This window comes from Apteryx rowi, unplaced genomic scaffold, assembly GCF_003343035.1.
Source record: "Apteryx rowi isolate R43461 unplaced genomic scaffold, aptRow1 scaffold_223, whole genome shotgun sequence".
Taxonomy (NCBI): Eukaryota; Metazoa; Chordata; class Aves; order Apterygiformes; family Apterygidae; genus Apteryx; species Apteryx rowi.
The window spans coordinates 920809-934493 of record NW_020448564.1 but is presented as its reverse complement, the minus strand read 5'-3'; the positions used below and the strand labels follow the sequence as shown (position 1 = coordinate 934493).

General features: G+C 38.0%; 1 protein-coding gene across 16 annotated transcripts in view; it reads left to right on the top strand.

Annotated features, from left to right (window-relative positions):
- The window catches only part of MRTFA (myocardin related transcription factor A), a 99627-nt gene that overhangs the window by 28933 nt on the left and 57009 nt on the right, over nt 1-13685 (top strand). For 2 of the 16 annotated variants that reach the window (XM_026064985.1, XM_026064984.1), the window contains exons 2-4: nt 1509-1621; nt 4434-4666; nt 9504-9685. The exons of 10 other annotated variants lie outside the window; for them this stretch is intronic. The gene's annotated coding sequence lies outside the window, so the exon portion shown is untranslated. Of the gene's footprint in view, nt 1-1508; nt 1622-4324; nt 4667-9503; nt 9686-13685 lie in introns of all 16 variants that reach the window. 4 more of the 16 variants (XM_026064986.1, XM_026064988.1, XM_026064987.1 and 1 more) reach the window with 4 other exon arrangements.

Here is a 13685-nt window from a genome sequence, read left to right as displayed (position 1 = left end):
ACAGTCTTATGTTTTGTAAAATGCCTACAAAAATTCTGTGTGTCTATAAGGATCCTGTATGATCTTTACTCTATAGTTCTGACATTATTGTATTCTTTTCTGTTGTTGTGGAGGCAAAATAGTATTTTCTACCTCCTGATGTAGATAGAAAAGGCAAGTGAGGTGTTCTGGCAGGGTTGCATCTTATATGGAGCACTTAGCTTCTGTGTTCATTCATAAAAAATTACAGAAAAGTGGTATGAACACAATACAGTCCATCATTCCTCTGGTGATACTCAAATCTGTGAAGTCTAGAGGTAGGATTTAAACCTTAGTAAGGTGTTTGGTATCGAACAGGATGCATATGGCAAGACAATATCTAATCTCTTTCTCTTTGTGAAAAAACTTTTTCCTTCATATGACAATCTTTATGTGAAGGCCTGAAAAAGACACTGTAGTTACTTCATCTATTTTCCAGATGATGTTTATGTTCACCTCAGCGTGCTTTGTTTCTAATAGGTTTTCTAATTCTTTAATCTTTTGTATACAAGGAAAAGCCACAAAATTAACAGTTCAGGGGTTCTTCTAACTGAATTTGTGCATGGTATTTTGGGAAAATCATAGAATAAAGTAAGACTTCCTAAAATTAGGGCATCAGCCTTCATATTAGTGTTATTTTTGTCAAAACTTCAGTCGTGGTTGTGTTTTCTCTTTTCTTCTAAATGATGAAAATTCCTGAGGCTTGCATTTAATTCTTAGGGTGAGAGTTTCTCCCACTAAAGAGTACTTACTTGTATGTGGCTTTTGCTTAAGTCAGCTAACCCTAGTCCTAGACTATGCAGTGGCATTCTGCAATGTTGAGGCAATTCCTTGGCAAACTTCGGTCACATAATGAGGGATGCAAATTTATTGTACCTCTTCTATCAATGGCAGCTCTTTTCTCTCCTGGATCAACCACTGTTGAAAAATATTAAGCAAGAATTAATTAATTAAGCAAGAAGCAGGCAAATGGGAATCCGTTTATATAAACAAGACTGTTGGGGAAATGTGTGAAAAATGGCAAAAGAGTAAAACATCAAATGAGAGCATACAGATGCACTTKGTTTTCATGGTCCTTGCTAAAATTTAGTCTTAAGGAGAACTGTAACCTTTGAATGAGATTTTAATTGCAATAGATAACTACTGATTGAAATTAAGTATGAAAACAGGATGGAAGCATGTGCATATTAAGTTTTAAAGATCAGCCTTGAATAATGGAAGTCTGTTACCAGCTTCTAGATACTCAATGCTGACACCAAACTGTCCAAAAAATTTTCTTAAAAAAAAAAACAAAAAAACCTTAGTGACTTCAGCTACTATCGGCTGCTACTTTTAGTAGGCTTATTAAGATAATTAAATTATCTGTTGGGCAGATTACTTGAGAGTTTTTAGAGATTGAAACTGATTTTTCTTTCTGTTGAGAGTTTAAATCATCTAGTGAGGARGGACTTAGCTTCTGAATGGTTCTTGACCCCTATGTTCATCTCCAGAAGCTCTATGGGAAAGATGGAAGCTGGAAACACTTTCCCCAGTCAATTCATCTGGCTTGCAACCTGGTTGTGAACATCCCTTGGAGAAGTAGGAGAATCATGGACTAAACTGGGTAAATAAATTATTCTGGTAGGCCCTTACACAGCCCCCCCCCCCACACACACACCCGTGCCAGTTTGCATGTTTTCATTCTGTTGAAAATGCAAGCTAATGTGCGGGTTTGTACCAAGCTCCTGGCAGTGGGAGCTCCCTAATTATCCTCTTTCTCTAAGAATCTCTTCGTCCTTTCTGCTGCCTTTTATCTCCCAGCCTTTGACTCATTTGTTTTCTTTATTTGCTAATTTCAAAAGCTTGCTGTTTCCTTCTCATTATCTAGTTCAATCTCCCTATGTACCCTCTTCTCTTGTTCCCTAACAGCCTTTGCTTTATTCATGTCACTACCTAATTAGCCCGTGTGGAGATTTTGTGAATTCCTTTGCTGTTGGTCGCTGTTCAGGTCAAGATACGCACTGAATGGTCTGTTGGCATGACCTGGCTTTGTTGTGCTGTAACAGACTGTTTGGCTCCCTGGAAGACTGAGTCAGGAATATATATATGAATATATATATACGCACATACACACACACACACACACACACACACCAAATAGATATATATACTTACACACACACACACATACACACAAAATATATATATTAATAAAGAGGGAAGAGAACTGTAAGAATATATTTTTTTTTGACACAATCTACAATCCAGTAACACCTAAAACTGTTTTTGAACAGTCATCTAAGGACTCATAAAGTTAGAGAAATCTCAGTAGCTTTGGATGTGCTGCTGGCCTCTCTGGAAAGCTTACAGTAAAGAAACTTTCCATTGGATTGACATCTTTACCCATGATATTTGATGTTTCTGTGTAGTCTGATATCCTTGCAACAGCCTCCGTATTTGAACTGCACTGATTATAGTAGCAGCTTCCAGTATTTTTTCCGTAGTGATAAGGAAGAACTGTGAGATTACTGGTTTTCTTTGCTTGTTTGTTTCGTTTCAAGTTCTCCTCATACTGGAATAGTGCTTCCAGAGAAAGTCTTATCTACTGAAGATGGATTTAAATTTTTATGTTCATAATATTACTAAATTCTGCTTTCTTTTTTTTTTCTTTTCTTTTTTTTTTTTTTGAAGTTCAGCATTCTTGACAGAACTAGAGATCTTTTTTAATATATGCAAATTTTGTCTGTTTTAACTCCTCTGAGGAGGATGTTTAAATGGCAAATACTAATTTTTCTTAGTTATTTTTGTTCACAAATTTCTTTTTATGACTTCTAGCAGGTGGCTGGATGGAAATGTGTGTGCTGTACACACTCTCAGAGGTGCAATCAGTCAGATAGGTAAAATTTGAATTTCAGATCACTTTTGTACACATTTTGCATGGATGGATAAGAGTTATGGCCCCTTAGGATCACTCAGATTCTTACAGTGCATTGCCAGAATTAATGCACATTAGCACTACCACCCGTGGCCGAATTCCTTCTTTTGTTAATGCCTTCCATTTCCCCTAAATTTTCCTCTGCACTTACTAACTTCTTCATTTACTGTTCTGGGTAGCTGCATTGCTTTGTTTCTGTGCACTGTATTGTGGTTTTCACTGCCTTGGTATACATTGCACATTAATAGTTGTCTCTGTGTAATCTTAATCTCTTTCTGTGAGTATACAAAAAAGCAAAGACTCTTCATCATAGAATGATCTATGACACATTTCAATATGTTGTTCTGTTGATATTCTGAAAAATCTTAGAACCGATTAGAGATCGAGCCAGGTGTGCAAAACAGAAGTAGGTTGTTCTAAACTGTTAGAAATGTGATTTTAAATGAATGAGAGGGTTTTTCTATGCATATCTAGCGAACAAAAGAAGTGTTATTTTCAAGTCACTGCTATAAATGAGAGTAGGCCAGAGAATTTTTTAAGTTTTATCCAATATAATTGTCAGTTATTTTTGATTTGCTATGCATCTAACCAGTTCTGAAAAAAGAACAGTAATTTCAACTGAAAATTAATGTTATCCAGAATGAATGTTAAACTTTATTCATTTGTGGGGGAAAAGTTACATTTTTGAGCTACTTCGGCCGATTAGGGATATATTGAACTCAGTTTAGACCAAACTGATGCTGATCCCGTTCTTTCTTTCAAAAAGCATCTCCTGGGCTCTCTCTTCCCTCTCTATAGCAGTAAGCTGAGTTGCTTTAGGGATGTCAGCTGCCAAACCATTTTTAATGGGCAGAAAGGGGACAGCGTGTCTGGAGTTCATAGGAGGAAGGTGTCCCCCTCTTCAGCTCTTTCAGCAGTGACAAGTGTCAGTGCTGCAGTTTCTGTGGTTGGTTTTCTTTTTCCCCCTTTCAACTAAAATTGAAATTCACTGCTGGCTTCTGGTATTCATAAGAATAACCTCTCATTCATGTACTAAAATACTTTCTAACTTCATCCTGTCTTTTTCAGGCACCTGTTAGTTGATTTCTTTCCTTATTGTTATGTTTTCGCTTACTAGTAAGAGGGCTTTTTAGTTGTGACTTTTTTTCCTATTGTTTTTGGCATTTCATTTTGTTTGAATAGCAGAACTTAGAATACTGAATTCACTTCTCGTTTTGAATTGCAAGATTACAATGAGTTCTTGAATCAAAGCAATCAGGATTTTGGTTTGGGATGGAGAGGGAGGGAAAACATTCCTGGCTTTATAGTTTACATCATCACCACTTTAAAAATAAAACTTTTGATTACAATTTGGAATCTATGGCATTTGGAAATGTAACCTTTTGTATCTAGGTAGCAAGTTCCTGGGGAGTGTAAAGAGTTCCCTTGCTGCTGGTATGGCTCTCAGAGATGTGTATATTCTGAGTAGTGATAAAATGACTCTTCACTGGCTTTTAACCAGAGTCCTGCATGTGATCCAATGACTGAACGAAGTTATGTGAGCTTCATCGTCATCATGCAGTGGGAATTCTTTCCGAAGTAGCAAATGGGACTTTCTTGAAGTCAGCTTTAAATATGGAAATTTTTACGCCAGAGCTACTAACTGCATGAAGGTCTGTTGGCTCTTAAAAGAAATGGAGTGAGGAGTGCACAACTGTGAGCTGCAACATTACTGAGTTATTCCATTCATGAAAGGTTTGAACATAACCTTTTGCTGCCTTTTATCCCTGTGATTAACTATTGAGTAATCGAATCACTGTGTTGTTTTGTCAGCCAAATCAGAGTTAAAGGACTGTACTAAAATTAGATATATAAAGGATACTTTTAAAATTTTTTTAGTTATAAGTGACAGTCTGCAATAAAGACCACACATAAGAGTCGCTTAATTGAGCAGTACCTATTTCTACTGAGATCTTAAAATTTAAGCCAAAAACTGGTGGAAATCCTTTATAAAACCTGGAGTAGGTATTTGCTGAAGTGTTAAAATAGTAATTTTTTCTTTAGGTGCTTTGAAAATATTTTTGTCATTCCGTTTATGCAGTGAGTGCTACGCTACAGGTCGAGTCTGAGGGCAAAGGAGAAAAACACTGGACAGCTTTTTATCTTTATCCATTCTGTGACTTAAGATGAACTGTAAGAGCACAGGCTACAGTATTTGCTTGAAAACAGTGAAGGCGTGGTAGACAAAAAGCAATCGTTCACTGATGGCACATATATTATTTGTTTGAATTAGATTTAAGACACATTTTCCACCTAAACTTTCTAATGTCTCCAGCTTATTTTAACATTTAACTAGCAAGAAATAACTTTAAGGTGTACGTGCATTTTAATTAGTTTCCAGTCTACATACTATGATTCTCATCATATTGCATCTGTMAGGAAAAGTAATTTTTTGCATCATCAGTATTATTATTTTGCATCAGTATTAAAACACTGAATAAAAGTTTGAAATGCATGTCAACTCATGACGTATTTCATATGCTGTAACTGTAATGATCAAAGCAGAATCTTCCTTGCTGCAAAATGAATGTGTTATGTATTGTGGGCCATATGTAATTGCTGTCACCATATTCTGTAAGTTACCAGTTCACTTATGTGACAAATATAAATCAGCCTTTCTTTAGGAGCATAGCTAAAGTGCACAAGCAAAATGAAGTAGTAAAGAATAATTTAAATCGCCACCTTTTTTGGTGTCTTTAAGCATGATCATATAAAAATTACTTAATGAACATTTTAGATTGACTCAGACAGACCACTGTTATCTTTGTGGCCTGCCACTAATTTAGATTCTGGATTAGTATCTGAACATGTATTTTGCCAAGCCTCTGCAAACTGATACAATGATTGCACCATGTGTGCTTTGCATAAAAGGGGTACAGTGTGGACACACATCCGTTCTGTCTTCTAGTTAGCTGGTTACTCCTTGCTCTCCGGTGTTTGCCAGATTTAAGAGATGACTAATGTTTAACAAGGCACTTAAGTTTCCATTCCTGTGTGGTAACAGAAATTTGGATTAAGGTTTAGATCAGGATTTTTTTCTTTCTTTAATGATGGCATGCAYGTCCAGTCTACGCTTTGCTTATATGCATTAAAATATGAATTTCTAATATTTAGCTTCAGTATGAAGCAGTCACTAATGTATGCCCAGAGCTGTACAGATCAGTGGTTAGGGATTATATAAAACTTAAAGGTTTTGGAAACATCTCTGATGTTATTGGATGTCATGTGGAAATCTACATAGATAAATTTTAATATTTAACTGTCTCTGCTTTCCCGAATTTTAAATGACTTCTTGAGCACTTAAAAAAACAAAAACCAGCACTACAGCTTCGCGTGACATCGAGATGCTCCTTGTTGCAGTGCTGAGGCGCCTCAGTTCAGCCTTATAGCACCCTCTGCTGTTCTCACCTCAGGGCTCTTCCAAGCAGGGACCGACCGACACTTGTTTCAAACTGTCTTTTCATACGGAGAAATTGCAACTGGTCCGCCTGAGAGGGTCTTAACTTTCTTCATTTGTGACTAAAGAAACACGAGCCCTGTTTTATGGAAGTGAAACTCCCTCTCCCTCCCTCCCCCCCTCCCTCCCTCCCTCTCTCTCTCTCTCTCTCTCTCTCCCCCTTTCTCTCTCTCTCTCTATCTCTTTTTTTTTAATCTGAATGGAAGAAATATTCCCCTCAGTTCCCCCCCCCCCCGATTTCTTTGTCAAGAGAATTTTCCTAATAGACTCAGTACAGGAAAGTAGTTTAATTACATTGGCACTGCTCCCTTTTGTGATAAACTACTGCTAAATTATGCAACAAACCACACAAAAGTTAAAGTAGGTAAGGAGTCATAAAGAAACAGGACTGGAAGGGACCTTCAGGGTCGCAGAACCCAGTCTTCTATTGTTGCAAATGATCAGGTCATATATTCTCCTTCATAATTTTATCAAGCATCCTTTTTATTTTTTATTATTATTATTACTAGATTTCTCACTCCCCAGCAACTCATGCTGAGAATCTGTCCCAGAATCTCACTCTTTGGTTAAAAATCTTCCAATTTTCAGTATTAAACATACTCACGTGGAGTTAAACTGATACACACTTTAATGCAGGGTAAATGCTTTCGCTAGAAGAAGCTGTACCCAGTTTCAATAACCTTAAGTGTAGACAAGTGCTAAAGTAGTGTCTGTTATTGTGACCGTCTGAATACTGTTTTGCATCTTCCTATGAAGCTTTTTCTTTCTTTCTTTTTTTTTTTTTTTTTTTTTAAACCATAGTTTCTAAATAGTGTTAATGACACTTCCTAGGCATTATGCTCAGCATTAGAATCCCAACAGGTTAGGAACCTATTTAATTATCCAGTGTGAGAAGTAGGTTGAGAAATGTATTTATGGTTCTTTGTAGTCTTTTTCATTTTCACTGCCCTGATGGTTTTTCTCAGAAAGGAGTGTATTCCAAATAAAGAAGTTGCAGTTACCAATGAAACAGAGGCTGCCTGCAATCAGCCTGTAACAGAAAGTGGCCTCAATGTTTTCTTCTTTTTGAGGAGAGAATTGCTTCTATTTCTGCTGGAGATTCTCTAATTGAATCTGTTTTTTCCTTGTTTTTGTCTTCCAGTATTTGAGATTTGGGTTTTGCTTTCACTAAGGTCAACTCAAAATTAAGTCAAGTGGCTTTGATTTATTAAAGATGCTATCTGACACAGAGGTACCTCCGCTTAAAACATAAATCCCCGAACTTTTGATTAAGCTCTCTAGAAAGTATCTCGTGCTTAACTTACTGCAACTCTTCCAAGGCTTGGACCCATTGAAGCTCTTCCGCTCACAGCTGAAATAAACAGATAATGCTTTGCAGTACACCTTTGCTGACCCCGTGTTACCTCAAACCAAGCAAGAGCAAGATCCAGATTACTAGGCTCTTTGTGGAGAAACCCCTATTGCTAATCTTATCTTGCAAAGCCGGAGACTAAAGTGTGAGCATGGCTGGAGCAGTGTAAGGTAGTATATGAAAAGTGGTTTCTTGGGCATGAAAATTCCAACCCGTTTAGAAGTCAAAGCATCTTTAAGTTTAAGGTGGAAACTTACTGGTAAGTAACATGGACCAGAGAAGAATARCAATTTTAAACAGAAATGCAGTTTTCTACAAAAGCTTAAGTTCATTTTTGAAATTTTAATTTCTATATCAATTAAAATTTACCATACTCAAAACCTCCTTTCTGATTTAGTTTTTTTTTTTTTTTTTCCCCTCCTTGTTCTGGGCCTTTTTTTTATGCTGGCAGAATAAGTGGTATACTGCTCCACTCCTCCCGGTTTTCCTTAGAGAGAGGCACTGACTCGTTTGCTCTGCTTGTTGATTTACTGTCTGGGAAGAATGAGGTTTTTTGGACTACTTCCTTGTCACTCTCTCACTAAGGGAGCCTGCGTCATTGAGAAATGTTTAACCTTCTGGCCCTGAAGCAGTACTGGAAACTTTGCTGACAAAATCTAGAAGCTAAAACTACATCTTGGAAATGTTATTTATGCAAAATACCCTTTCCTTTGATTTAATTAGGACAGGAGATTGCAGAGCTTGATTTAAGGATTTGAATAGCTAATAACTTGGAGACTGAGGAGGAGGGAAAAATTAGTTCTTTGGTGAAAGATGGTGAGCCAGTGGTTTTGTGGGGGGAAGAGAGAAGAGTTGGGGGAAGAAGACAGAAAAATGTGAGAGGACTGTGTGGGGAAAGACTATCCTACGATCATAATTCTGGCATTGTCTATTAGTTAAACAGTTCTCTCCAATTTGTGTAAAGAGGCTGGTATTTAATTCATTTAACAGCATGTTAATGTTTTCAAGATGCTGATAGCAGGAGCACAGCCTGACAAACCACGGTAGAAGAGTTTTCAGGCTTAAACTTGAAGTATTAGTTGGCTGTGGAGAGCTAGGGGTCTGAAATTGTGGTGGGTGGTCTCATTTCCAGAGGTTTGATTTAATAAGAGATACTACCTCTCTGTATAAACCTTGGTATGACTACAATATGTCTGAGTTTTCCAGCCTGTCCTCTTTTTTCCTGATGTGGAACCCGAGGGTTCTTCTAACACTTGTGCAGGATTTCCAGACGTCTGGCTGCCCTGCTGGGAGCTACACCCCAGTAACCGACAGGGCAGAAGACATTTAGAAATCCCAGACATTTCTACAGCACAATCATAATAAATCTGAAATGTCTTGGAAGTGTTGTGTTTTTGCAAATTAAGCGTATAGCATGCTTGTAGTGCAAAGAGTAATGCTAGCATGTTCCCGGACTTTTGGATTTATTGTACATGCTCTGGCAATCTACACAGCACAGGCTTGTGTGTTTATCTTCAGGATATTCCAAACAGGAATGTGGCAGCCCTGTTTCTAGGGCTCCAACCTCTTTATGGTGAAGAGCTTGAAATTAAAATAAAGAAGCTTGACTCAAGGGGGAAATCACAGGAAATGGTTTGAACTGACCTAATGATTTGTCATGACCAATGGAAGGGAAGGGAAAGGGCCCTACTTTTCTTCCCTCCTCTGTTTTTCATTGTTTGCAGCTCAGTGCACCTGTCACTTACCCTGACCTAGCTTGGATGCTGACTGGACTCTTCCATGAGCAGTCCAACTCATTTTTGAAGAAAACAAAGCCATCAAAATAAGTGTTTTCTACTGGGTTAGTGAGCTGAATTAACTCAGTGAACTGTCTTATGAGAGCTAGAGCCACCAAAAAGAAAGGATGGTAAGTGGGAGCAAGATTTTATATTATTTCGTCTGTCTTGTGCAACATCACTCAAATTGTGTGTCCTGAACAGTGAAGCTAAATAAGGTAGAAGGGAGCTGCTTTGAAGGAATAGAGTTATCTCTAGGATGAGAAAACTACTGAGCAGTAGGTCATGGAACCAGTAAAGAGTTGCAGTGGCTGGGCAGTAAGAAAATATCAAGCAGCAGGGAAGAATACGCGGTGCTGATAGACTCAAAGAATTAAGACGTTTATGAAGTTATGAGTGGGTAGTTCTTTAAGAGTACATATCACACTGGAGAGTACTGAAAACATGTGCATTTTCCCAGTATTAGGTTTGTCAAGTTAGAACTTTTGTTTTTACTCTGAGATTGTTAGGTAACTATGAATGGATGAGCAGGCAGCTGTAAGAAGGGTGGTTACAAGTCTGTCTGTCCGTGTTTCCACATTGTAGCTCAAACTTAAAGATGCAGTTTTACCCGATAGTGTCTTTCTCGGGCAAAAATATTTTCTGATAGGAGAGAGTTGTGAGTTTCTAATAGATTCCGGACTTACTATAGCATGCTTGCCAAAAGTAAACATGTGGAAATGTCTTAAAATTCTTTTTGTTCTAAAAAGTTTGTATTTATAAGGGAATTCTGTTAAGCCAGCTGTTAGATGCATTGGGAGTGGGCATCTGAGCCCTCTTGGATTATAAGCACTGGCAGTCATGTAAAGAACATAACTTTTCCAGTTGCACATTTGTCTATTCAATTATATCATTAATAGGTTTGCTTTTATTAAGTCCCACTTTAAGAATCMCTGTCTTGTATCTGGATTCATAAAATAAGATTTGGTAGCCAAAGAGGATGCTAGGATTTSTAATTCTGTTTCTGACACAAACTCTTTGTTATATGTAAATCTCTCTGCTTGTTTTAACCCAGTTTATCAAACTAGATGGTTTTTAATATAATTGAGTTGTCTGAAATCCATAGAATATGAGGTCCTGATTGATGAGTTCTGGTAACTCATACCAAAGTGACAAAAGAAGTTCTTAAAATAAAAGGGTGTCAGACAGTTGAGAAAAGATAGTGACCAAAGACACTTCTATGCATTTCAGGTGAACTCTGAGGTCCATGTTTCAGGTGAACTCATGGGTGCAGATGGAGGGAAGCAAAACAGGCAAGAGGCCAGAAACACAACCCAAAGTTCCAGACATGGTTACCAGTACAGTTGTAAACACTTAGACTAAGTGCCTTCAAATATTTTTAAGCCACTTTTGGATTAAAACTCGTAAGACTTGAAAGTTCTTGCGGGGCAACAGAAGAGGATGCTCCCTCCCTGTTGCTTGCTTTTTCTCTTTGCTTCCGTAAGTGGAATTCCAGAACTGTTGGATTTGAAATCTAAGTTGTTTTAAAAGTAATTATGCTCCTTACAAAATGCCTCTGATACAAAATGTGCCTCTGTTTTTTTTTTTCCTCCTTTCTTTGGATTAATCTCATAAATCAGACTATATGCAGTGTGTTGTCATACTTTCCCTACATCTCTAAAATCTCTACATTAAACTTTTGCCGATGGTGTTATGTATTATTGGTGCTTGAGAAACTGTAGCCTTTCACATACATGAAAAGGTCCTTGGGTAGAGATTTGGAACACGGGCACATGAGCAGTTTCTGCAGGCTCAGCTTGGGACATAAAGCTACAGCATTACATTTTGTGGCAATTCCCTATACATGTGATCTTACACTGAGGTACCAAACAGTAAAGGCAAGGTAGCTCACCTTTTTTTTCGCTGAAGGGAGCTCTTCTCTTTATGGCTGTCTGTATGAAATTGAGCTTGATTTTTTTGGGTGAGCTTTTTCCACCCAGAAATGGTGGTTCTTGAATACTTGAAAAACTGAGTTTCTTACTAAGTGTGTGAATATTCTGGGTCATTTGAGGTTGCTTGGGGAAAATACAGTGTTCTGATCTGGTGGCTGAATATCGTGACCAAATCACTGGGGAGAAGTGCAGGCGACACATGAAATGGGAGAAGTTCTACATTTCACATCAAGATTCTGTCTTCTGTTATATCCTTAATAGCTCCAAGAGAAATAAATCTTCAGTTTGTTAATGCAGAATGTGATTTATTTTAAAAAGTAGGCTATGGAGGCAGAATGGTAGTACTGTCAAAACAGCAAACTCCTGAAGTGACAGGTAAGTGAATCCCATGAGGGCATTAAAGGTCTACTTCCATCTTACCATAACCAGGATATTTTTTCTCCTAAGCAAAAGCAGAATGCTAGTAGGATGCAGGTAAAACTTACTCTAAATCCAAACTCAGTCTGTCTCCCTGTTGAGATTCATGTTTTATGTCAGACTTAAGGTCTGAAATCTCTGCATGTGCGGAGGGGGCTGAGTCCATACAAGATCCTGGAAGCCCTTACGTTCTGTACCAATGCAGTCCATTCCATAGGGTTAAATGGTTGGATATTTTGACAGTAATTCTGGCTTATTTTATGTTGTAGCTAAAGTTTAAAAGTTGAATGTGCTATACATTTTTATATTGGAAACATAAGTTCAGTAGTTGAAGTCATCATGAAAGCTTGAGATTGGCATCTCTCCAGGACATAGTTGAGTGCTTCGGCACTAAAGGAGGAGTGTGAGTGTTTGATACAGGGGTGATTTATAGATCTTTGGCATAAAAAGAACTGAATTGCATTCTGAGGACTAAATTACTCCCCGTCTCCAATAATATTGACAATAGCTATTTTTCTGTGGGATCAGATGAGCACCAGTGGCAGGGGAACAGGGGACCACCACTTTCAGTGGCAGCTAACCACTGAATTTGCTTAGCAGTATAATCAAACTTCCCCACTTTAACTTATCCCAGCTTCCGCTACTACCACTGTGACAAAGCACTTTGACCATTTTTAGAGAAAAAGTTAACAGTGGAAACAAAATATCACATCTAAAATGATTAACATTGGCTAATAACATGTTAAATAAATGGGATGGTTTATGTGCTTTTCAGAATTATACCTCTATTAGTGCATGGTTGTTTCAAGTCTTGAAGCATTTTTCTGCAACAATAAATGGTAAATAAACATTTTAATAAAACCCTAAATTCTGGGGTTGCAATTCTGTATCAGTTCAACAAAAATAACTGTCATACTGGGCCTCAATAATGTTGTCGTTGCCCATGTAACTGAGAAGGGAAAAAGTCACAGTCATGTTGGTGAGAGAGAGTTCACCTAGCAGCTATGCTGCTAACACAAACTGAGAAGCAAATGAAGAGTTTGCTGATCCTTTCATGAGTAGGGCATAAACATCAAGTGCGGCCTGGCCATTTCCTCTCTTGCTTCGATATTTAAAAAACAGACTGCATTTTCCGAGTGTTTGCAGGTAGCCCCTTTGTGTAGCAGCAGAGGGGGTTGATATAAAACCAACCTTTTCTTGCCAGAAGCTGAAAGGGTGTGGGAAGGAGAAGTATGGAATATCTTCTGTTCAACAAACACAAGAACTAATGACATAACTTCTCAAACTCTTAGACATGCCTCAGCATGAAGAGAAGGGTATTTTTCTCCTGTCCTTTCCCAGTTATTCTCTCTTAAAAAGAAATTGCTATTTTAGGACAAATTCAAGGACCTTGTCTCCTTTTCCTCTCTGTCCTGCCCAATACCCCCTTTGGTCTGGCAGCCAGAACTTACTTTTTCTTCTGCTGTCAGGAACAATACCAAATGTTGTGGGGTTTTTCTTGTTTGTTTTCACTTGTCCATATTGGTTTAAATTAAAACATGGAATATCTGCAAGAGCAAATGTTTTGAGTCTTGCTTCTTGTGCTCAGTGTTCTTGACTGGGCACAGTGCATACCTTTTCATGTGTCAGTCTTCTTACAACTTCTGGATGTTTCTGTTTGAGTGTTGTGGTTGTAGTGGGGAAATACACATCTGTGTGTGTGTGTGTGTGAGCACTCTCCCCCACCCACCCATGAAGAGGTTAAAGGTATTTGGGGTGCACATAGGTGAATCAGAGGAACCAA